The 27,256-nt window shown below is 36.0% G+C and overlaps 1 long non-coding RNA gene across 1 annotated transcript in view; it reads left to right on the top strand.

Annotated features, from left to right (window-relative positions):
• Nucleotides 1–24,988, top strand: part of LOC134758109 (uncharacterized) — a 48,715-nt gene extending 23,727 nt beyond the window's left edge. The window contains exons 3-4 of the long non-coding RNA XR_010132982.1: nt 1,932–2,040; nt 16,344–24,988. This is a non-coding gene — a long non-coding RNA (uncharacterized lncRNA). The remainder of the gene's footprint in view (nt 1–1,931; nt 2,041–16,343) is intronic.
• Nucleotides 24,989–27,256: the final 2,268 nt, after the last annotated feature.

Raw genomic sequence — 27,256 nt, 5'->3', positions numbered from 1 at the left:
AGCCATAGATGCAATTTTTTTAAATGCGCTACTTTGATGGCTAGACAAATAGATTAACAAAACGCCTCAAAATTATACAACAAGAAGGATGCTTCAAAGATTACACTAAGATTTTTCAAACATGGATGATAGTCGGCAATAAATATTTAAACTTTATTCACGCAGAATTAAGAAGTAATGATAAACTCTGTAGTATTGTGTGTATTTAGGGTTGGGTTGAAGAGAGTGGGAACTGGCATTGTACCTCACTAGAGGGAGTGTGTGTGTGTCCAATAATACATATATTTTAGGACACAAAAATGCATCTTGCAATGTTTTCAAGTTTTTGACCTTGCTTTTTAGCTGTCTTTATCACTTTATCTCTTTCCAGAATGGATTCCTGGTTCTAGATCTGCCTGGGATTATTAATCAGGGGTTGCTTCCTGATTTCTTTCTTTCTGTTTTTTTTTTTTTTTTTTGGTCATTTGCTTGTCATATTTTTTAGATGGGAATGATCTACCCCACCTTCTCTCCTCCCTCACAGTGCATTGGCCTCTCATTCATAAATACCAACCTGGAATAAAATTAAAATTTCCCAATCACAGATTCTGGAACTCAAAGTTAATCTAAATAAGTGAATATATAGAGGTTAAATTACTTAAGTAAAAGTGTCTGATCTAAGTGAAGAAAATGGCTGACTGGGGAACTTCTGGAACACCAAAGTTTTAATCTGAGGTCTGGCTGTACCTTTCTATAAAGTCTGCTACACTGACACACTGAACTTCACATCAAGACAATGGATAGTAATAATTCTAAAGGAAAGGTTGCCTCAGGGAATAGAGGAGGTAATATATAGCATATACAAAAGGGGGAAAAGGATGCAGAATTTTCTCCAGATTTAGATATAAATATGTAGGTATAGATAGATGAAAGATAGAAAGAAAGAAAGATAGACAGACAGACAGATATCCATCTCTGTACCAAGCATGGATAGTTCTGGCCAATGATGTTTGAAGATAATGCTGTCTAGGCTCCACAAAACTGACTCATGTTAGCCAAAGTTCACAAGAGGCTAATGTGTACAACCTCAGCCTGGAAATACCAGGGAAAGCTTTCTGTAGGAGATGACACCAGAAGTGAATTCTAAAGAATAAATAGGAGTTAACTAATCAGAAGAAGAGGAAGGAGCAGAGGAGAAATTCATTCCTTCATCCGTTTAGTAAACGTCTATATCCCATATGCCAGGCTATAGATAATAATCTTGTCCTTACGGACAAATAAATAGATTATGTTGTACATCAGATGACAGTAAATACTATCAAAAAACTGAAATAAGCAAGAAAGGGAGATATTAGAAATACAAATAGAAAATACTGGAGTAAAGGATGTTGGCTCATTGACCACTGTATATCACTGATTTTAAAATCTAGAGATGAATGGTTATCCAGGAATCCAGGTATTTTTGTGTTTGAAGATATAAACAGAGACAAAAACACAATAAGATTAGTCTTACCAGAAGGGAAGAGAAGAGATCCTGCCAGAAGCATGCCAAGTCCTGAGGCCTCCTTTTACTTCTACTTTTTACTTCTCCAAATGTGGAGGCCAAGGAAGGGGTGACCTGCTTAGGACCATCCAGGGCTCCAGGGCTCCCTCTTAACTTTCTGCTATTAGAGATCCTGAGGCTAAAAACAATGTGGGCAAAGCAAGGAGTTCTGAAACAGCAGTTATGCTCTGAGAACCACATGCATTGGAAACACGTGGAAAAAAAAGTGTAAGGCAGGTCATGATGTTAGATATGCAGGCATCAAATCATGTAACTCACCACAGCCTCCAACTTCTGGGCTCAGATGATCTTCCTACTTCAGCCTCCCAAGTAGCTGGGACTACAGGAATGACAGCACACACCACTACATCCGGCTAATTAAATTTCTTTCTTTTTTTTTTTTTTAAAGTAGAGAATGTTGTCAGGTGGGAGTCCTTGCTATGCTACCCAGGTTCATCTGGAACTCCTGATCTCAAGCAATCCTTCAGTCTCAGCCTCCCAAAGCACTAGGATTACAGGTAGGAACAGCTGCACCTAGTCTGATTCTTAATAATTATTAGCTTCCAATCAAGGTAAAGTCTTTCACGAACTGAGAAGCTTCAAGGTTTAAACAATTTGTCCTACATCTTAGTCTAAAAATAGCAACAGTAATAATAATGCTTATAACAACCAAGCTAATATTTATTGTAATTATCTACAAAGGATTATGTTAAGAGATTTATATAAATTATTAATCTTCATTACAAAATTAAGGTAGGTACTATTATAACTATGATGTTTATAATGAGAAAACTGAGACACAGATTGGTTAAAATACTTGCTCAAGAGTAATTGACACAGCCAGGACTTGAACCCAGGCAGCCTGGATCCAGAATACATAGTTTGGCCCTATTTATAGCACCATTCTGAATCAAATTAGGATGACCATAAGGTCTTGATGTGCAATATTTCAGCATAAGTTTAAAGTAAAGTGGTATAGGTGGACCTTAACATAAAGTATGTTTCAGCTGCACTTGGAGTCTTGCAGAAAAAATACATGGAAAAGACCTAACCAATTTGTGTACTTTTAGTAAGAACATAACAGACAGAATAAAACTTAAAATAGAAGAAGAAAGGAAATTAAGTTAATACTTAAATCACAAGCAAGTTTGTTTCATGAATTTTGAGGGATTTTACTGCTATGCAAAGAAAAACAATTATAGACATTGAAAGGAAAAAAATTAGCTAAAAATTGACCCCCCACCCCCCGAAAAACCAATTTAAATGTGGGAAGAGCGTTCTTAAAACAAGGGATTGAATAGTGTTGGCACCCAGTTAATGTTCAGTAAGTAATTTATTGAAAATTATTTGAATACATCTGAAGAAGAGACTATTATATCAGTATAGTTTGCAGTAGTTCTAAAACTTGTTTACAGATGAAATTATTATTCAGCAAATGTTCACTCACTGACCAATGGCCTCACCTCTTTGAGAGAAATATCTTCCCTGCCTTGTCGATGATGAGTTTGGGTATGTCACTTGTTTTGGCCAGTGAGATGTTGGTGACATGAAGCCAGCAGAGGCTTAAAACGTGCTCGGGAAATAAGATGCAGTCTTTTGCCTTAGGCCATGAAAATAACATGCTCATGTAACTAGTCCAAGAGGAATGAGAGACCCATAGGGTAGACCTGTAGTCCCAACCTGCAGTGTGGCACCAACAGCAGCTGTCCTAGATCAACCAAACTTCACCAAATCGCAAATGTGTGAACAAGAAACAAATGCCTATTGCTGTGAGCCACTGAGTTTTTGGAATATAGTGGAATTCAAATCTAAGAGATAACAGGTTTGGTTGTAAACTTGGAGACAAGGCAGTTAATTCTTAAAATATTAGTATTTGCCACAGTTGAATGGAAGAAATAGAAGAATCTAACGTTATTCAGAGGGAAAAAATTCAAGAGTAGATAGCCAAGGATATTCAGATGATAGCTATGAGCTAAGGAAAATAGAGGTAGAAAACAAAGAAATATTCAGATCTCTAGGCCCATCAGCCACTGAGGGTCTAAAAGCTTGTAACAAAACCCTCCAAAAGTGGGAAGGGAGTGGGAAGTAACACATATAAGGTCTATATTTCCATCATGTTGCTCAATCTGTATAGGTCTTCATTTTATTCTCTGTAAAAGAGGGGACCAGGGCAGATAAGCTCTTTCAGTGTGGAAGTTCTTAAGTCTTTTAAGTAATTTTAAGTTTATCCAGAAAAATGAGTTTTAAAAAGAATGCAGAAATAAATGGTGACCCCAAAGAAAAAGCAGCAGAGATTTCAAGGAAATCAAATTTCCATTATCTTTAGTAACCCTGACTTCTTATTGTCATTCCATATTTAATATGAAAAAAGGGGCATTAATATTATTCAACAACAAATTGATTCAGTAAAGAGATCAGATTCTAGCTAGCGATATAAGAACTGATTTGAACAGATTAATAGTTTTTTTTTAAGTTAGGTATATTTTATGAAATTCCACTCATTTCCTTTTTAACTCACTTCCCTGCTAACTGCCAATGTAATATTTTAAGATATCCTTTATATGTTTCTAGTTTCCCATGTCAACGAAGCAGTTTATCTTTCAGCATTTCCTAAGTGAAAATGTGCCCTTTAAAACATTTTTATTCCAAAACAAAAGTGATAAAAACAGTTTTTATTTAAATAATCACTTGATGACTTTTTTTTGTTAATTTTGTGCTATTACATGACTGAGGGTTTAGGGGTTATAGAAATTCTAATAGATTCTAAAAGGTCACCCAGTTGATAATAAGGAAATAATCTACTCTGTTGAAGAATATTATAAATACAAGCTTGAGAATCTATAAAACAAATCACGTTTCTATATGATTTTCCAGCAAATTCCAGCAAATATGACAAAAGTGCCTCACCTCCTAATAGTAATTTGCTTTCAGAAGTCCACCTGATTTATTGCAAAGCTTTCTCAGTGTGTAATTATCTTCTCTGAAGAGTGTGTATGGAATGTGCAAAGCCTCAGTCAGACAGGATCATGTAATACTAGTTGAATTTCACAAAACACCAATGATTTAACCTAAAATTTATTAAATTGTACCCAGTTTAAAGCTTACTTAGCAGTGGTAAATAATTTCAAGAGCGTAAGTATTGCCCAAACCTCAAGCTAAAATTTTTATTTAGTGTTTAGATGTATTTTTCGTATGCTTCTAATTAGTAGGATATATTAGAAAAGACAGTGAGCTCATGCAGTTACACTTTATAACTTTAGTCAAATTCATAGTCTTTCTTTTTTAATTTTATTGTTTAAATTGTAAATTATTTGTAATAGTTATATTTTGCTGGCTTTAGGCTAAAAATGACTTCTGATTTTTATTTTTATAAGTGTAATTTTCACTTTTAAAAACTTTTAATTAATATCATTTTTCTTTTATATTTAAGGAGACATTTATTACTTGCAAACTATTTGGTGGTGGTTGTATTTTACAACTTACAGTTCTGAGATGGAAAATCAAGGATAACTTTTAATCATAAATTTAAAAAAATCTTTGCCTTAACAGAGTGTCATGATTCAGAAGCAATTGGTGTTTTAGAGTAATAAAGATGACTTTACTGTAGCTAGTAAAGATGACCTATACATTCAAATAATAGGAATTATAATTGTAAAATAAGATTTAGAGAGTAAAAATGAAACAAGATTAGGCAAATCACTCCATATCACCAAAAATCTTTCCACAAGTGAGTATTATAATCGGTGTACACTAGACAGGTATTATTGTATAGAAAATTATATAAAGATCACATAAAGTATACTCTATTCTTAATTCTTAGGGACACAAAGTTGCAGCTACAATGTGGGAGCATTGTTATCCATAGGAATCTAAAATATTGTGCCATGTTTTAACAACGTTCAGAACGTTATTTAAAAAAAGAAAAAAAACCTAAAAAACTAAACATTTGTTTTATACTGCACAATCCAGGGGACAGTCTACTTCATAGAGAAATACCTGAAAGTAAGCATGGGAAAAGAACTGGTAAAGTCAAAATCCTGTTTAACCTTCCCACAGGATACATGTGCAGAGAACAATAGAAATTCCTGTTTTCATTTCTTGATACCTCAGTTTAGCTTTAAATTCCATTTATTTACTAGAAAAGGAAAAGGGAGGAAAGCATTTACTGAATTCCTGAGGAACACAATGACTATATAACATAAACATCAAAAGCAATGAGGTAGACACTGCTCTCAAATATATATTGATTAGTTAGTGTTTGAGAGGTAGGGAGAGGATGGATTAAATGCACAAACAAGTAACTGCAATACAAGATAGAGTAAAATAGATGTCATTGGAGAAGTACAAACAAAGCCTACCTATGTTTTAAAAAGGGTGGGGGAGGAGATTAACACCCTTTTAGCAAATATTTATTGATAGTATCTTATGTACCTAATATCGTTCAAAGCTCTTAGCGGGCCCTAAAGATAAAGCAAGCACAATTTCTGCTCTTCAGGACTCAAAATGCAGAAGGACACTTAAGATAAGAATCACTGCCACATCAGTCTATGAGTTAAAGGATGGCAGGGACTGTATTTTACTTATTTTGGCATCCAAAGTGATGAGTGAATGCTCAACAGATACTGAATTCATAATTGTAAAGAATTTATCAATGATTTGCACACAGATACTTATCATAAAACCAAACTAAGCATTTTACTTGTTTTTTTTTCTTATTTAATCCTCACACCTTGTGAGGTATGATGAAATGATCAATGATGGAACTGACACTTGGAGAAACGAGAAAAATTGCCCAAACTTACACAGCTAGTGTATGGCAATGTGCATCTAGAATCTAGGCCTGTCATCACTGCTTTTTTTCATATTATCTTATTGAGTAATACAAGCTGTGAAAAAGACACAGTTAAATTATTATAAGAGTAAAAAAAAATTATCCCAACCAGGGAAATCAGTGACGGCATCAGAGTAGATGGTTGACCTCTAGAGAATGGAGAAAATTCTATGAAATGAAAACAGCATCTAGGCTTGCACTGTCCAGTAGCCACCAGCCACATGTGAAAGTTTAAATTAATTAGAATCAAATACAATTAAGAAGTTAACTCTCCAGTTGCACCAGCCAAATGTCCAAGAGTTAACTATTACATGTTGCTTCTGGCTACTGTATTCATCAGCACAAAATTGTAGATCATTTCCATTCTCACAGAAAGTTCTATTGGAAAGTGTTGTTCTGGACAGAAGGGACTAGGATGATTCTTAGTGGGGGTGTGGCGGGGGAAGACAGCAAGGGACAAAGTTAAGGTCTGTTCAGAGAAGATTGGGCTATTGAGCATGGTGAGAGTTTAAGGTCCAAATCAGGGTGTAAGGTGTAGAGCAAGATAAGTGCCAGATATATTTTAGATGATCTTGAATGCCAGAGAGAGAATTTACGTTAAGTTGGTAGGCAATGAGAAACATTGAGGACTTCTTGTCAAGGAAGTAATATTATTGGATCTGTTATTAAAATAATTATTTGAGAGGTGGTTCACAGGCCTGATTGAAATGGTAAGAGTTGGTGGCTGGGAAACTGGTTAAGAGGTTACTGAGCTTGGAATAGAAAAGCTAAAAGGGATGTGAGAATTTTGAGGTGGAGCCTATATGGCTTGACATTATGAGGAGAAAGGGGAAAAGAAGTTTGGGTAACTGAAAGAATGCTGGTGGTGTGGTCAGATATATAGAAGTCAAAAGAAGGATGTGGCTTGTTTGGATGACAGTAGATTCAGTTTCGAACATGTCAAATTCAAGTTTCTTTCTGAAGATGTCTGTGAAGCACAAGGGAAACTTTGCAAATCCTCTATTTTTACAGAAAATTCAATTACTGGCCTTTGAGAATAGGAGAGACAGTGAGGTTAAAGGAGTCATCACGGGCAGGCGAACTGTATTAGTTCATTCTCACACTGCTATAAAAAACTACCTGAGACTGAGTAATTTATGAAGAAAAGAGGTTTCGTTGACTCACAGTTCCACAGGCTGTACAGGAAGCGTTGCGGGGAGACCTCAGGAAACTTACAGTCATGGCGGAAAGTGGAGGGCAAGCAAGCACCTTCTTCATATGGCGGAGCAGGAGCAGGAGAGTGAAGGGAGAGGTTCTACCCACTCTTTTTTTTTTTTTTTTTTTTTTTTTGAGACAGAGTCTTGCTCTGTCGCTAGGCTGGAGTGCAGTGGTGCGATCTTGGCTCACTGCAACCTCCGCCTCCTGGGTTCAAACAATTTTCCTGCCTCAGCCTCTTGAGTAGCTGGGACTACAGGCACGTGCCACCACGCCCAGCTAATTTTTGTATTTTTAGTAGAGATGGGATTTCACCATGTTGGCCAGGATGGTCTCGATCTGTTAACCTCGTGATCCGCCTGCCTCAGCTTCCCAAAGTGCTGGGATTACAGGCGTGAGCCACTGTGCCCGGCCGGTTCTACCCACTTTTAAACAACCAGATCTCATGAGAACTCACTCACTGTCACAAGAACAGCAAGAGGGACGTCCACCCCTGTGATTCAATCACCTCCTACCAAGCCCCTCCTTCAACACATGGGGATTACAATTCAACATGAGATTTGGAAGGCGACACAGAGCCAAACCATATCAGGAACCAATATACACAATGGCAGGAGAAGAGTCTAAAAATGTGCCAAATTCAAGAGTTACAGAGGCAGGTATAACAGAGGAAGTAAAAAGCCAAGAGTTTGGAGCCAGGAATGAAACAATTTTGTTTATCTCTTATAGCTTTGGGATACTGCACATTTTTAAAAGAAGTCTTGTTGGTTTAATATTATTTCTCAAGTAGGCTACTACTAAAAACATATCTAATGATATTTATTTCAGATTATTTCATAATGTTTTCAACGTTTATGATAGTAAGATAGTGTGTATGAAGAGTTAGAAATTCATGTAGGATTCTCTCAAGTTCCACTGTGGACTTTTATATGTGATACAAACTATTGGTATAAGGGCTTTAAATTATCAATCCTATAGTTTCAGATATCACAGAGAATGAGTTTCCTTTCACCTTGATAACCAATAAAATTCCAAGATCCCTGGAGTGATTCTTTCACAGGAATTTTACTGTCCTCTTTCTTTATTTCTTCAGTATAATTGGTAGAGGAGGTAAAGAACCAGAACGTAAAGTAAAAGTTAAAATGAAACCCAGATGGTCAGATAGAGTTCTACGTATTTGTCCAATTTTTTGCGTGGAGATAGGAAAAGGCAAATATGTCCATCTTTGTTAGAAACTAAGACAGGGTACTTTTGACAACCAGGCTTCCAGAGATCAAAATAATGTAAGATAAAAAGATTGATGCTAACTCAGAATTCTAAGGTTTTACACAGTGGTTTCCTAAATGTAAGAAAATTTTTCTACCAGACTGTATCCTGTATTGCTGAACTTATAAATGCTGTTTTTGTTTAGTGATTTAGTTGTTTTAAAGGTTAAATGCTTGTAATTTATACACTTACCAAGCCCATAATTACACACACACACACACACACACACAAAACCCAAAAAACCTCTTGAAACTCATTCAGTTAAAGAATTCCTAATAAGTTGATTCGTCATCCTCCTTTGAGACATCTTGAAATGCAAAGGAAAGCAAGCAGGTGCAAAAAACACAAGACAGCCCAGCTGAACAACCTATAATAGAATCAGGATTGAAATTCATACCTGCCTAATTTCAGCAGCAGTTTACATTATCCAGAAAAGTTAAGGTTGACTTGACATCAAATTGAAGGGAATTACTTTAAAAAAGAATTAATGCATTTGTCGCCTTCTCACTGTGAAAGATGAGAAACTGAACACACTTGCACTTCCAAAAATACATATTAATAAGATATTTTGATGTTTTTGAGAAAGTAGTCATTAGCTTTAGCAATTAGCCACAATTGCCAATACTTATAAAAGGTAAGGTATTTTCACAAGCAACTATTACTCAATAAAAGGTGACTTTCTCTAGTGATTATGGTTGTGTGACAGGCAAAGCCACAGATTAGGTTAGATAAAGTGAAAGTGGGTAATTGTCTTGGCAGCTGTGTTTCAAAATACATACCTTCTACCACAGTCTTTAGCTAATGTTGACAGCATCTATCCAATCCCTAACATCCAAAGGAACACTGAACATGTTATACTTTCATCCCAATATGTTGTCAACATAATGTCAAATATAGAGGTGCCTGAAATAATTGTTTACTTTTCATTTAGATGATGGAAAGACTAGAATTTCTTCTCTTTTAATATTTTGGTCTGAGGATTGATTTTGCAGTTCTTTTAACTTTGGCAACACAATTGAGTGAAGGCTAGAAACTAGAATTGAGAGAATTACTGTAAAGTGAATTGTATTTTGCCATTGGCATAATGCTGTAATTGAAGGTGTGTGTTCTCAATTGTAAATTCAGCATTATATCAGTCATAAATAACTGAATATGCCATAAAAGTAAAGAAAAACAACTATAACAAAGTGAATTTGGTTCAGGTTGATATTTCATTTACAGTATTATAATAATAGTTATTTTGCACATTATATGCAATATAGTCTAAGAATTTTCTTTAAAAATTAGAAATAATTTTAAATTTTTATAAACTATTTTGCTAACTTTATTTATTTATTTATTTATTTACTTATCTTGAGATGGAGTCTTGCTCTGTCACCCAGGCTGGAGTGCAGTGGTACCATCTTGGCTCACTGCAGCCTCTGCCTCCTGGGTTCAAGTGATTCTCCTGCCTCAGCCTCCTGAGTGGCTGAAGTTACAAGTGTGTGCCACCATGCCCAGCAATTTTTTTGTGTATTTTTAGTAGAGACAGGGTTTCACCATGTTGGTCAGGCTAGTCTTGAACACCTGACCTCAAATGATCCTCCTGCCTCAGTCTCCCAAAGTGCTGGGATTACAGGCATGTGCCACCACACTTGGCTCTATTTTACTAACTTTAAATAAGTAAATGAATTATGCATCAATCGACATACCTTGAAATATTTTGTATATTTTTCCAGTTCTTTTAAAGGTAGTCAGATAAGTCACCTCTGAGTTTCTCCAATTTATGACTTTAGCTATGTTTACAAATTAAAATTCATTAGAATATGGATCACTTGAATATTGTAAAATCAGATTTACCTATCTATATATAAGCTATTATATTAATAAGCTTCATCTTATAAAAGGGTTTTTGTATGTAGTGGTTGAGAGAGCATTCTTCAGAAGACTGCCTGGGTTTGAATCTCTTCTGAAATCTTGGTCTAATATACTTAACTATGCCTCTTTTTTTCCGTCTGTAAAATGAGGGTGGTAAAACTACCTTACTTGTAGGAATGTTGCAGTAAAGTATTTAATATATGTAAAGCTCTTAGAATAGTGTCTATCACATGGTAAGAACTATAAAAGTCTTACTTTTTATAGATTTGTCTTATGTCACATGTAACTAGAGGCCAACATGTGGGCAACAAATGCAGGAGAAAAGGTTGTAATAGGTTGAAGTTTTACAGTAATATAACAAAAATCTTACATGGTATAAGTTTTAAAATATTAATATTTCAAGAAAGCTCTTCTCTCTCAAAAGGAGCACCATAGCTAATCATTCAATTAACTTATTAAGATACCAACTTTTTTCCATAACTGCTTATTCACTAAAAAGTTTTTCTTTATGTTTTTAACATTTTCACTCTTAAAAGTGGTGATGACTAAGTTAAGCTAACTTACTTGGTAGTTTCTATGACACTATAAAGCCAGTCAGATGAAGAATGTTAAAGACTGCTATAAATAAAGTGTTGGATAATATCCAAATTTTTAATTAGCTTTGACAACTGAACTATACCCTGGATAATTAATGTTTACAGAAAACTTTAAAAGCTTGTTTTATATAAGTCATCTCTGTTTCCAAGTTCTTAATTTATTTTTGGTCAGAACTGCAAACTATAAATAAAGATACAACTACTTCTCTGTTTTGTGCTTTTCTACCATATCCTTTATTAGTGATCATAGAAATGGCCAAAATCAGGAAGTAAATGATATGGTTTAGCTTTGTGTCCCCACCCAAACCTCACCTTCAGTTGTAATAATTCCCATGTGTCATGGGAGGGACCTGGTGGGAGGTAATTGAATCATGGGGACTGGTTTTTCCTGTGCTGTTCTCATGATAGTGAATAAGTCTCAAAAGATCTGATGCTTTTATAAGAGGGCAGTTCCCCTGCACAGGCCCTCTTGCCTATTGCCATGTAAGACATGCCTTTGCTCTTCCTTCATCTTCTGCTGTGATCGTGAGGCCTCCTCAGCCATGTGAGGTAATTAGGAGATGTATTAAACTTCTTTCCTTTATAAATTACCCAGTCTTGGGTATGTCCTTATTAGCAGCATGAGAATGGACTAATACAGTAAATTTGTACTGAAGGACTGGGGTGCTGCTATAAAGATACCAGAAAATGTGGAAGTGTCTTTGGAACTGGGTAACAGACAGAGATTGGAACAGTTTGGAGGTCTCAAAGGAGGACAGGAAGATGTGGGAAAGTTTGGAACTTCCTAGAAACTTGTTGAATGGTCAAAATGATGATAGTGATATGGACAATGAAGTCCAGGCTGAGATGGTCTCAGATGGAGATGAGGAACTTGTTGGAAACTGGAGTAAAGGTCACTCTTGCTATACAAAGAGACTGACAGCATTTTGCCCCTGCCCTAGAGATCTGTGGAACTTTGAACTTGAGGGAGATGATTTGGGGTATCTGGTGGAAGAAATTTCTTAGTGGCATAGCATTCAAGAGGTGACAGAGCACAAAAATTTGAAAAATTTGCAGCCTGACAACGCAGTAGAAAAGAAAAACCCATTTTCTGGGGAGACATTCAAGCTGGCTGCAGAAATTTGCAGTAAATAACAAGGAACCAAATGCTCATCTCCAAGACAATGGGGAAAATGTCTCCAGGGCATGTCAGATACCTTCATGGCAGCCCCTCCCATAACAAGCCTGGAGGTCTAGGAAGGAAAAATGGTTTCATGGGCCGGGCCCAGGTTCCCCCTGCTCTATGCAGCCTCTGAACATGATACCCTGCATCCCAGCTGTTTCAGCTCCAGCCATGACTAAGAAGGTCCAACATACAGCTCAGGCCATTGTTTCAGAGGGTGCAAACCCCAAGCCTTGGTGACTTACACAGGGTGTTGGGCCTGTGGGTGCACAGAAGTCAAGAATTCAGGTCTGGGAACCTCCACCTAGATTTTAGAGGCTATATGGGAATGTCTGGATGTTCAGGCAGAAGTCTGCTCTGGGGACAGTGCCCTCATGGAAAACCTCTACAAGAGCAGTGTGGAAGGGAAATATGGGATTGGAGCCCCCACACACAGTCTCCACTGGGGCTCTGCCTAGTGGAGCTGTGAGAAGAGGTCCACCATTCTCCAGACCCCAAAATAGAAGATCCACTGACGGCTTGCACCATGCGCCTGGAAAAGCCACAGACACTCAGCACCAGCCCATGAAAGCACCCAGGAAGGGAGGTGTACCCTGCAAAGCCAGAGGGGTGGAGCTGCCCAAGACCATGGGAACTCACCTCTTGCATCAGCGTGACCTGGATGTGAGACATGGAGTCAAAGGAGATCACTTTGGAACTTTAAGGTTTAATGACTACCGTATTGGATTGTGGACTTACATGGGGCCTAGAGCCCCTTTGTTTTGGCCATTTCTTCCATTTGGAATAGGAATATTTACCCAATGCCTGTACCCCCATTGTATCTAGAAAGTAACTAACTTGTTACAGGCTCATAGGCAGAAGGGACTTGCCTTATCTCAGATGAGACTTTGGACTGTGGACTTTTGAGTTAATGCTGAAAGGAGTTAAGACTTTGGGGGACTGTTGGGAAGGAAAGATTGTGTTTTGAAATGTGAAAGGGACATGAGATTTGGGAGGGGCCAGGGGCAGAATGATATAGTTTGGCTCTGTGTCTCCACCCAAATCTCACCTTGAATTGTAATAATCCCCATGTGTCATGGGAGGGACTCAGTGGGAGGTAATTGAATCAAGGGGGTTGGGTCTTTCCCATGCTGTTCTTGTCTCACGAGATCGGATGGTTTTATAAAAGGGCAGTTCCCCTGCACACGCTCTCTCTCCTGTCACCATGTAAATGTGCCTTTGCTCTTCCTTTGCCTTCCACCATGATTGTGAGGCCTCCCCAGCCATGTGGAACTGTGAGTTTATCAAACCTCTTTCCTTTATAAATTACCCAGTCTCAGGTATGTCTTTATCAGCAGCATGAGAATGGACTAGTACAGTAAAACTATGTGAGGTTTCAGTGGTCTGTTACAATGAATGATCTCTGAAGTTATTTTGAGTTGGTTTCTAAGATCATAAAGTTTGGGCTGATACAAAGCTTAGTCTGCATCTCAGCTATGCCAGTTATCAGTTATTTCTTTTTGCACAGGCTACTTAAACAATTTAAGCTTTAGTTTCCTTCTATGTCAAATAAGCATAATAGTATTTACTTCTTATGATATTTGAAATTTAAATTAGATAATTTATAAAATATATGGTATATTCCTTGGCAGGTAATAATTGTGAAGTAAATGTGGGCTGTCATGATGATGATGATAGCTATTAGTTCTGCACCACTAACACTTTTGTCTTTTATCCTTGATAAGTTAACCTATGCCAATGTGTCTTCTACTTCCATAATTCTTCTGTCTCTTTTATAGAATCCTTCTTTATTGACCTTTTTAAAGTAAATATCTCTTAAGAAATCTCTCTGGTTTCTATTCCATTTCTCATAATGAAATCTCTCCCGATCTCAAAGTCAATCTTTCTTAATCTAAAATTCTTTACATCTTTAGTCATTTCTTTAGAGATGAATACAAGGTCCTATCTTTATCCCTGTCTTGTTTCCTAAGTCCCTGATCCAATTGACAAACGTCATAGAGGTGTTCCACCACCACTCCAACCAGTGATGTTCTGTAGCATTTGCCAATTTATATAGTGTAAATACTCTCATCATGGCCTGTTTCAAGCTGCTAACTTAACATCACTGAAGGCAGAGTTGGGGGAGACATTCATGCTGGCTCCAATATACTACTGAAATTTCCCCAACTCATAATCCCTCAAACAAAAATTCATCGTTTGTCCCAATCCTAGTGAATAGCACATTATTGTCTCTATTTATCCAGACTAGAAACATCAGAGTCAGCCTTAATGGCATTTGGGGTATTCCTCAATTGGTCCTTTTCATACCCTGGGCCTTAGCTGGTGCTGCCACCTCAGCCTGGACTGTCCTTCCCACATCCTCACCATCCTCACTGTAGAAATTCTTCAAGCCTGAGCTCAAACTTTGAATCCCTTAAAAAGCCTTCCTTACTCTACTCTTCAATTACAAGTAATCACTTCTTCCTCTGTACTCACACTAGGCATTTTTCTAAAAACAGAAATATCTGTAGTTGCTTCATTAAAAGCGAATACAGCTTCCTCAAGATGAGGAAAGTTCCACTGGAGGGTGCAAACATGGATTGGAGCGTTCTCAGGTCTGGTCTTCATTCATTCATTCACCTTTCTCTCAAGTGTCTCCTACAGATACATCCAACAGTGTGGGGATGTCAAAGGAATCCTCTCCTTTTAATATTGTGGGCTGAGGATAGATTTTTCAATACTTCCCTTAATTCTGGCAACACAGTCAAGTGAAGACTGGAATTTTAAAACAAAGCATTCAAACAAACTCAAGAGAAACACAAAGAAAACAGACGCCATGCGTTGTGTGCCATCAGATGGTGTGGCTTACTCCAGCATGAAGGATTGAGTTTATTAATAAAGCTAATCTTTAAAGTCGCATTTTAAAATTTATTTTTATTTATTTTTTCCTTTTTTTCCTTTCCTCTTCCTTTCCTGGTATGTTTTAGTTTTACTAATAAATTTATATAGTATAAAACTCAAAAAGTAAAAAGGGTGTACAGCCTACTTCCACATACATACATACCCCATATCAAGCAAATAGGCATGTATTCATAATATCTTCCTTTTCTTCAGACTTTACTTTTTGGAGCAGTTTTAGGTTCACCACTGAATTGAGAAGGTACAGAGATTTTCTACATGCCTCTTGCCCCCACATACATGTAGCATCTCCCATTATTAACATCTCCCACCAAACTGGCGCATTTGTTACCACTGATAAATCTACACTGGCACATCATAATTACCCAAAGTCCATTGTTTACATTAGGGTTCACTCTTGGTGTTGTACACTCTGTTGGTTTAGACAAATGTATAATGACGTGTATCCATAGTATCACACAGAGTATTTTCAATACTCTAAAAATTCACTGTGCTGTACCTATTCATCCTTCCCCCAACAACCCTGGTCAATCTCAAATAGCATTGAATTATTTTGATTTTTTGTTATGCTAATTATATTTTTCACCAAATAGATTATAAACCTTTTGTTTGCAAGGATAGCATTTTACCCATCTCTAAATTGCCCATAGTGATCAGCACTATGTTATGTACACAATACACAATTCAACAATTTGCAAAAAGAATTTATGACATGAGAACTTTAAAGTTTAGCTTTAGAAGACTGTGACAGGCAGCAAAATATAAAAAGACATAATATGCCACATGTGGTACCTTTCCCTATATGAACTCTTGTGACTTCGTTTGACCTTGAATATCACATAATAAAAATGATTTCATTTTTCTTTCTTTTTACTTCTCTTTTTTAAAAAAACATGAAAGTATACTAAAACAGACAATAGTTCATTAGTTGGAGATATTTTAATGTTTTGCTTTTCTTTATCCTTCAGAAATACTAACCTTGAATTGTGATTTTGTTTTCACATCCTAAATTTGCAGGCAATCACTTCTGAAGAGTCCAGCCTTGGAATGATACTAGAATTCTGGAAGAAGAATCTTGTCTCAAGGCATCTGAAAGTTTCAGTGGTGTATTTTTCTTCTTAACTGTAGAGCTTTGACTTTCTGGAACAAAAGAGGAAGAGGAGTTGTTCAAAGACTGGAACTAACCCTTAACCTAGAAGAGAAACTGGTCAGACATGGATGGATGGATTTGGTTCAGCCCTGTTCAGACTTGCTACTCATTGCATCAATGTTCCCGTTCAATCCGTCAGACGCACCCATGTCCCTTCTGTAGAAATCAGTGAATCATATTGAATCCTGAGTAAGCGATCGTGAGCTTTACCATTTTAAGCTCTATCTATTGCTTCTGTCTCTTACTGCCTTTTCTGTGTTGCCTGCCTGTTTGCTGTCACCCTCACATCAATGTCTGTCAAGCATTTGAATAGGGAAGTAGGTTGAGAAGGGGATTTGGAATGAGGAGTTACTTTGAAAATAATTGGGCTAAAATTAAGGAGACCTTATTTGGTTCTGGTCCTCATTGCTTTTATTAATCTAAATAATAGGCACTCTGAAAGAAAATGATATTTATTTAGCATGGGTACTGCAATGGGAATACACATACCGTAGTAAACTATGTGCTTATTCAGGAGGGTAAAGAAAGGCAAAGGTTTTTAAAGAAAAATGAAGAGGAGTACACAATTATTTCGAGATAATTATTCCTGGTTACAAGGATCAATAATAAGGATGGCACCAGTTTGAAGTTAGATAGGCAGTTGCTGGGCAGATATCCTCGCAGAAGTATTTTTTTGTGTAAGGTTGCAATGGCCTTTGTGCAAGTTTGTGGTTTTGCAGTCTTTTCTGACAATTCCTGTTGTCAGGCATTCGTAAATGGGAACCCTTTCTTCATTGCTTTCCCGAGCTCCATCTGTCAGGATTTTTAACACAATTGACTCCATTTTAATTCAGACAACTTTCACGTTTTTAACTAGCTCCTTGACCTTGAATGAATTCCATTATGTTTCTGGATATAATTTATAAAATTATTAAATTGCAATAAATAGTGTTATTGAGTTTTTATCAGTCTCATACTTTATGATTTTTATATAAATTGGTTATTTTTTGGAAAACAGACTTTTCTGATATATACAATGTACTGTCTAGGCAGAAAATTAGATGGGATAGTACAATGATGTGACAGTGTAATTCCAAAAGATTAACAGCATCAAAACAATTGTTAGGGAAAGAGAAGGAACTAGGGAAGAAGATACCGACCTGAGGATAATAGTGAATGGCATGGACCTCCAGACTCATCATGTAAAATTGACATTGTCAAGGGAAACGGCTTGCAGCTTAGTACTCCCAACTTAGTGCTGCTTAGGTGTAGAAATTGGTTATTATTTTACACTGACAATGTTTGTTTCTATGTTTTACTTTAGTTTATATCTTTTGCTTCACTTTTTATTTATGAATTTTTTCTTTATAATAGAAAAATGTAAAACCCTAAAGTGAACAAAAAGTATAAAATAATCATATTAATTGCCCAAAATTGTTTTCACAAACTTTCAAAATTTTAGTGTTTATTATTTTCATTACTATATTGTATTATTTTTATATGATGTATATATTAATTTTTCTAAAAGCATATTCCAAGACAAGGACTTGAATGCAAATAATTTGAGATGATCAGGGGACATAAGCATGGTGGTGGGCCCATGAAACTAGGGGTGGGTAACTGGAGTTAATCTCATGGAGAAACTTCCCACCTGAAGTTCAAGGCAGGTGGATTTAAGGCTGCTGGGGTGGGTGTTAACCTTCCAGCATTTCTGGACCATTGTCAGTGTGTAGTGGGGTACAGCGGATTTCCAAGAGTGGGGCGGGTGCTAGGGAGCCTGAGCAAAGAAACGAGAACCTTGGGGTTGAGAGTCAGCTGGAGCCCACAGAAGGGCTGGAGGGATGTAAGTGGGGCACTAACAATGTCTGCTATAATATACCACCTAATTTTTTAGGTAAATCAGTCTTTTACTTGTAAAACTTAAACATGTTTACCACAAACCATTTAAATATTAGAAAAGTGAAAATGATATAAATATTTAAAAATCATCTCAAATTTTACCATTAAGTAGCCAGTCACCATTTCCTTTAGGTGAAAACCATTCCCTATTGTGTGTATGTGTGTCGATTTTTAGTGAAGTCTATTTTCTACTTTACCTTTTTATTTCTGTGATGATGTTTATAGCCTTCTTTTGTTTTTTTAAATCTATAACTGCCCTGATTTTTATTGTTCATCATGTTACCTTGGAGTTCTTGAATTCAAGTTCTTATTATTCTCTAAGGTGACATTGTGATGAATTTTCTTATGCTTTGAAGTATGTTTTCGTCTATATTGGGATATTTATCCTTCTTTTGAAATTTATATTTTTTTCTTAATTTCTTCTTCTTTCTTGCACATTTTATTTTATTTTACTGTGATATGTTTGTATATTTGCATGCTATTTCCATTCACATTGCTCATAATTGAGCAGTTCCATTCAGGCTTTTTTGTTGTTGATATCATGTGAGTACACACATGATTCTTCCTAGCATAGCTGAACCAAGTTTCTTTTGCCCTTCTAGTTACTGTTTGAAAGATACTTTGTTTTCTATCCATTTTAGGTAAATATATAGAATGGCAAGGGTTGGGCAAGACCTCAGCTGAAGTAGTAATGCAGTCTTTATAATAATACTGTAGCTCTGCTCTCTCTTTGGAGATATTGTTAAATATCGTATACTGGAAGTAAGACCACTTATTTTTATGAGTCACATTTCTATGGGAGATATACTTGGGTTTCATACCATATCCTTAGTTCAGTGCATTGGTCTTACTTTTGTAGCATACTAATAAATAATTCAGCTTCTTGGCTTTAGAATACAGGGAAAAAGGTAGTCTTTCACTTTATCATCCCTTAAAACCAAAAATGCTTAGCCACTGCTATTTTCCAAGCTACATTTTCAGATGGCAGAATACCCAAGAGTCTACTATGATCGTTACTTATAATAAAATGAGATTAAGATATATGAGATCTTATATATCTATATATAGTGATAATATGAGATTATAGTTATATGCCATTGATAACAGTGCCAACAATTATGAGTGAACCAGTTCTTTAAAAGCAAAACAAACAAAACAAAACTTCATGACAGGGCAAAAGATTTTGCTATACATCCATTTCAAGGCTTTGCCTGTGTTTCTGGAATTCTGATTTAGAATTGATCTTTAGTTAGTATCCAGCCCCACTCTTGAGTGGTACTAATAAATTATATAACTGTAATTTTAAAAACCTCTTACAATACACAGAATTTACATATTGGAGCAGAGGTTAAACAATCTGGACATTATGATAATTTCCAGTTTATTTTTAAAAATGATTCTAAATAGGTATATTATGATCTAAAATATGTAACTTAAAAACAGTACAATTTAAGGTGAGTTAAGGTGAGCCTTAACAGTACTAACAAAGTAGAAAAAAAATAAGTAAACTAAAGGCATCTGGATCAGTCAGAACCCATAAAAGAAAAAAAAAATCATTGAATAGAGTTTAATAAAAAGACAAGGGATCTAACAAGAGATCATGAAGCACCCTTCCTCAGGCACTAGGAACAGCTAGATGGTTTTAACAGCTCTAAATTAAAAGAGGAAAGGAGAAAGGTTTATGGAACAAAGTAAGAGCCTTGGCCTTTTGAAGGGGCTATCCCTTCCATGGAGGAATACATTCACAGCCAACACTTGAACTGGGAGGGAGGGAATGAGCAGAAAAAAACTTTGATCCTTTTAGCCTCCTACTCTACTATCTCCTAGCAGTGCTTCCCATTGGACAAACCCGACAGAAACAAGAGGGCAAGGAAGACTTGGGGCTGGGTAAAGTAGAAGTCAACCTTTTACAGCATAACAAGGCACAGTACAGAAGCGAATGGATCTGGAGGAGCAAATGGAGACCAGCCAGTCCAGCAGCTTCGTCATTTTATTTTTAAAGATCAAATTATTTTTCCAGCTATGGAGGCAAAGTGCAGGAATGAGCTCATCATAGAAATAAAAAGCATAATTTCCTGTATTTGCATAAACTTACAAAAGTCAGTTATGAAACCTTTGTTAAAAAATAGTTGTTTTATATATATTACAAATATATAAGCACCCACACGCAGAATTGTTCCTACTGTTTTCATAGCTTTTATTGAGTCCTACATGCAAAGGGCCTTTCTAAGGGCTTTACATGAATTTACTCCTATAATGTTTAGTAGTAGGTACTATTATCCTCTCCATTTTGCAGTTAAGTGAACTAAAGCTTGGAAAGGTTGGACTGGGTTAATAATAAGAAGTGGCAGAGCTGGGATTCTAATCCAGGCATCTGGCTCCAGAGCACTTACCCCAAGCAAGTACTATCCTTACAGTAATTCTATGCTATTAGCACTCAGATGCTGTCAATTGCTTAATTTTGGAGTCTCATGAATTTTTAGTGTCATTTTTTATTATACTTGAGTAATAATTACCCAATTGGCAAACTAAGTTGGGCTGAAAGAGGTGACCCACTTCCCAAATTCTGCACAACATCTAAGAATCATATTCTGTGTTGGAATATAGCCAACTCTCTCTTTACTTGTGACTGGGCCAGTCACATCTCTCTAACCTCATTAGCATCTTGCTGATTCACTTACCAGATCAGATGTAACTCATGTTTTGTAAGCTCTAAAACCATCCTTCTGAAATACTGCACAGCTTCTTAATTTAACTATGGCACTATGAAAATATTTTGCATCAGATATAATTCTAACAGAAGTTTGTGGCACCTCTTTCAGGGGGAAAAATCTAAGTTTCCTTTTATGCAACAGAATAAAAAGTATTTAGATTCTATAAGATAATTATTTCTGTACAATTTAAGAGTAAAACTAGGAACTAAATACAATCTCATGGAATTTATTTCTCTTAATTGAAGATAATTTGGGAAAATACTTCCCCCGCCCCGATTAGATTAGCGAAGCAGAACTATTCTGGATTTTTTTTTTTTTAAATTTGTAGAGACAGTCTCTCTATGTTGCCTGGGCTGGTCTCAAACTCCTGGGCTCATGCGACCCTCCCACCTCAGGCTCTCAAAGTGCTGAAATTATAGGCGTCAGCCACCAGGCCTTGCCCATTCTGGACTTCAATCTACCTAACAATAATTTTATCGTAACAATTTAATATCTAAAATAGGAATAACCCAAGAAATTTTACTTTAAAAAGTAAACAATATATAAATTTAAAAATATGGGACTTAACATCTATTACCATTCTTAGCTTAATTTAGGTTAAATTGATATCCTATAGTTTCTAAGACAGATCAGAAGAGATACCAAGAATAATCAATGTTTTTCTTAACTGCTGCCCCTTTTCACGATTGAAGTGAATGCATATTGCTATGGTTATTGACGTGGGTAAGGGAAGGTAAAGATTATCTTGGGTCCCTTGCTTCAGGGCCACTGTACTGTTGGCCTAGGGCAGTGAATCAGAAAGGCGATTAAGAAAAATGAATGTGTGTGCCTTCATTTTGCCAAAAAGATTTAAGATTCAGATAAATTCAATCAACCCATAATTCCCACCACCACTTAGACAAGGTATTTCATATCCTCACTTATAAAAAAGCTTGTCACTGTCCTTGTGTCACTTCTTTCAACTCTGAGTTTCTTTAGATATGGTTTTTAACCATATTTCTTAGAAACACTAGTGCTTAGGAGGGGTAAGGTACAGTGTTGCAGGGCATAATTGCTCTGGGCCCAGTGACATTCTAAAGACAGCCTTACCTACCTCAGAAAGCTGGTTAGTAAAGAGATGCAGGAGCATGGACACTCCAGGTATACTTTCACTTAACAATGTGTACCTTTCACTTAATAACTTGTATGACTTTCTGCAACCTATTAGACTTCAGTTTACTTATTTGTAAAATGGGCACTATGATAATAGTATCTAACAGATGATGTTTTGAACATTACATTATTATGAAACATGTATATATGCATGTAGGCATGTAGGTATGTATCACTCTAGCTACAGAAAAAGACTCACACGTAAGCACTTTATAAATGTTAGTTAATATTGCCTCTGATTTGGGGGCTAAAATTCCGATTCAAATATATTTGGGTAGGAACTTTCATCAAGGGTCTAATATAATTAAATTTCTATGTTTTCTTAAATAACCAAGAATACGTTTGAAGTTACAGCAGAAATTGCATAATTTTGCAATTTGTAACATTGGATTGAGCAGTAAATTAGTCAAAGTTGCACTATGTGTCTCTTATCTCCTCTGCTTTCTGTAATGAGTAAATCTTACTATTTTTGAATAACGAGAGTGCATCTACTATTCTGCTGCTATCTGAAAAAAATCACGTTTTAGACTTCAATACTGAAAATAAATTTAAATACTAAATAAATTATCCTGTTTGCTATTTAACAAAGCACTTGATCACCAAGTCATTTTTCCCTTTTATAAAATGGAGAAAGTATGTGAAAAATGATTATCTGAATACAAATGAAACCCCAATATAAGTTTGTACTGTCATCATTTGTCAGGTGGTCAGACAAAATGCTTTATAATGGTACTTGGATTATCTAATTTGATTATATAAATATCAATATATTTAGAGTAACAATTTGCATAGTCAAAACTGCAGGATTGTCATTGGTTGTAAAAGCAGATTCAAAATTATAATTTTTAAAATAATCACAAATAGAAAACTCGGAAGTAACTGTATAATAAACTTCTGTTTTCCTGAGCCATTTGAGAACAAGTTACCAACCTGCTACCCCATTACCCTAGGATAGTATGGGATGTATTTCTTACCAACAAGGATATTTTTCTAAACAGCCACACTACGATCATTAAAATCAAGAAATTACAAAAAAAGGTAATAAATTATCACAAATACATCAGTACCATTTACTCCTCAGAACTCCATTTAAATTTCACCAATTGTGCCAATAATGACCCTTCTAACAAAAAGATCCAGCTTAGAATCACATTATACGTTTGTCAGGTTTCTTTAGTTTCCTTCGATGATAACAGCCTCCTCAGTCTTTCTTTGACTATCATGACCTTGGCATTTTTGTAATATAAAGGCCAGCTGTTTTGTAGAATGTTTTCAATTTGCATTTGTCCAATGTTCCTTCATAATTAGATTTGAGCTGTGCATCTTTGGCAGGAATATCACAGGAGTGATGCTGTGTTGTTGATCCTCAGGTATCACATAATTTTGATTAATTCCATTACTAAAGCTCACTTTGATCACTGAAATAAGGGAGAGTCTGCAGAACTCTTCCACTGTAAAGTTAGTTTTCCCTTTTGTAACCAATTTTGTGGCTGGTACATTGAAACTATGTTTCTATCCCATTCTTTATCAACTTTCAATTTATTTATTTTTCTGTATCTGAATGGATTTCCTATAGTGTTCAGTGGGTTATAGTTCTTCACTATCATCATTATTTATTTGTATGTTTATATTGTCCTTGATTGGGCCATGCAGAGACAACCATCTCTATGGACGCCTCCTCCCCCTCCTTAGGCTCTGACACCTCATGCCAGGCTGCCCACCTAAACCTACCAGATGCCCCTCAACCCACCAGGGCTCAGGCACCCTGTACTAGGCCACTCCACCTCCCCCAGGCTGCAGGAATGCCGACCTCGCTCTGTTCCACCAAATGGCTTTAGGACTAAATTATTCAGAAAGAAGAAGCAGGAGAAGGGGAAGGGAAAAGGGAAAGGAGAAATGAAAAAAGAAGAGAAAAAAAGCCCAAATTACAATGTTACAATAAATTTATAGTTACAAAATTCTGCATCTTAGAATTAATTTTCTCTTATATTTTCTCAATTACTTATAAGGAAACCATCAAGACAATCTTAGGCAATTCATACCTCTATATGAGCATACTGGTCAGAAATTGCTTTCAAAATTCTTTTTAATAAATTTTAATCCTTGCCTATGAGTGCTTCCTGAGTCTGTAGCAAAGAACATTGAGGGAGGATGTAGTCATGCTAAGGAGAGAAAACTAATGATGGATTTCTGAAAGGATTCTTTCAGAAGCTTTACAAGTATGCAATTTAAAATGTCTTTTCCACTAAAGATAAAATAATAGGGCATGGAATAAATCAAAGTTCTTTTTGATTAGGAGGAAAAACATTTCCTTTTAAGGTTATAAAACTGTTATGGTGAAACTTACTTGGGACCGCTGTATTTTCTGCTCTTCAGATGTAAACTTTAACCCTAATCTGACTTCAGTGAAGTATATACTGTTGAAGAAACCTGTCTGCACACTTTTTGAAAATGTCCAGACTGGAGGGAGCCCGACCAAATGAACTCGGCCTTCTTAAGCCTCCCCCTAACCCGAATGATCTGTAGTGCTGTCTGGCATTCAGACACTTGTACAGCCTTGTGGTATCTCTTCTGCTGCTATCTTATATTAATTTTCATGCTTGAAAACAGTGTATGTTTCTGCTTTGCTTCATTAACTAGACTGTAAACAATTTGGTTATACACACCATCCATTTAATGATCATTTTGTTGTTTTCTTCTGGATATCATCCAAAACAACAGTAGATGTGTAATTGTAAAGTGAATAAACAAATGAATGAATGAATCAATCAATCAATGAGTCAATCAATTAATTAACTCAGCTATGTGGCATTACCCTCAAAAATTCTTTCAACTTGAATAGCTCTTAGGTTTGTGTTTTTCAAGAGAGAAAAAATCTTGCTTTTAATGATCTCATTTTCACTTGCTAAATAATGAAACTATAACTTGTAAATAAAAAAAACAATTTTCCTTATATTTACAATTTAATGTAAGAAAATCATCCTGAAATTCTTAGGCAATTCATACTTCTATTTGCATACATTGGTCAGAAATTGCTAAGGCAAATGACAGATTTCTCCTTATTTGTAAAAGTCAAGGAACAATTTTAAGATTTAATATTCCTACTCTGCCCCAAATAAAGTACTTCAACGTCATCAGAAATTTGGTACCATTAATGGAAAAGCATTAACTGATGTCTTGAGGCAAATACATAGCTTCATTAATTAGAGTTTGTTTTTCTATCTTATTTTAACTATTCTAGTTATCTTTAATTAGGAGTTCACCAAATCTGGAGTATTATTAACATGGAGGTGACAAGCAGAGCATCTCTTCAGAACATAAAATACAGCATTCAGTGTTAGCAAATGCCATTTTGAGAGAATACTTTATTTTTTCTTCCAAAGACCACTAGCTCTTTCCCCACATTTTGAAGGTGCTAATGATGTCCAGTAACGTGGCATCTCTGACAGATACAGTCTGAAGAAGGTGAATATATACATAAAAACATTCAAAGTATAACAACAAATATTTTTCCCTTTTCTTTTTAAATGTACTATTTTTTTTATCAGTGACTATTACTAATAGCAATTGTACCAGATGATGATGTAATACATAAAACAGAACCTTTCCCCTCTCCCACTCCTTCAGTTTCCTGTTTAAGGCCCCTTAAGGGGATCCTGTTTAAGATCCCTTTACTATGGTCTACCAGGCTGGGCATGAGGTGGTTCCCCTCTCTTTTTGAGATCATCTCTTACTACTTCTCTATTTCTTCACTGTGTTCTAGCCCTTCTGGCCTTATGCTTGCCCCTGAGACAGCCAAGACAGTCCCTGCCTTGTGCCTTTACCTGTGCTGTTCTCTCTGCTTGGAACTACTGGTAGTCCAAAGCGTGCCTTCATGGATGTGAAGGGAGTACACTCAGCTACCTGCTATTTTACATCATCTTCTCCCACCTCAAATAAATACACACTGTAAATCAATGGAGTGTGTTTTCTCTGCAAATTTTACCTTAAAAAAAAGTCCCCTCAAACTTCTTCCAACCAGACTGCTGCTGTATAGAAAATCTGGAGTCTACTCTCCGGAAGGACAGATCTCCCAGATCTCCAAACAGCTTGCTCCCCATCGTGCAAGGCTCAGGGCAAATGCCAACCCTTTAGAGAGGCATAATGTCACATTTTCTTCACCATGCAGGTCATTTTCTCCTTACTATGTTCCTTACTATCTTTTATTTTCTTCACAGCACTATCACTATCTGATATTAATTTGTTTTCCTAATTTAAATTCTAATAATCACTTTTATTCCTCCAGCAGAGTGTAAACATTTTGAGAACAGGAATTGTGTCTGCATGAAACCCTCCTCTATCTCCAGTTCTTAGAATAGTGCCCAGTACATAACCATCACACAAAACCTATCTGTTGCATGCATAAAATACTACTTCTTTGCCTGACAAAATTGAATATGTGGAACAATTCTGAACAAGATAACTCCAGCAATTATATTGAGCAATTGTATGACAATTTCAATTGCCCTCTAAACAATATTTCTTCAGCATAGTTAAATGTTGCTCTATTTATATCCAGGTACTTTTAAGTAAAGGCAAATGAGTAAGCTGAAAAATGCAAAATTATATTTATTAGAGTTTCAGTGTTGGGCCCAATTAGTCAAAAGAGAAAGTCATCAATTTTCCATCTTTTTTCCCAGACCTCGTGAATGGCCTTGCAATTCACCCCATTTATTGTTCAAGCAAGACATTTGGAAGTTGTGAGGCCTAGACTTCTCCCTCATCCCCTGCACATTCAATAAATCCTATTAATTCTGCTACCTAAATATATTTTCTTGATATTTACAATGGTGCCCACTCTCATCCCATCATGTCTGAACTAACATGTACTCAATATGTATTTTGGGATTTGGAATATAGTACTCCATATTCTGGTTTTAAAAACAAAATTTTTCTTTCTTTATAATGTAGATTAAATTATTCATTCATTTGCAATTATTAAAAGGAGAATCATTCTGAAAAATAAAGAAAATTCTAGATATCATTGTTAAAAATGT

Source organism: Gorilla gorilla, chromosome 2 (assembly GCF_029281585.2).
Source record: "Gorilla gorilla gorilla isolate KB3781 chromosome 2, NHGRI_mGorGor1-v2.1_pri, whole genome shotgun sequence".
NCBI classification, from domain to species: Eukaryota; Metazoa; Chordata; class Mammalia; order Primates; family Hominidae; genus Gorilla; species Gorilla gorilla.
The sequence above is the reverse complement of the archived record's forward strand: the minus strand, read 5'-3'. Positions and strand labels throughout refer to the sequence as shown.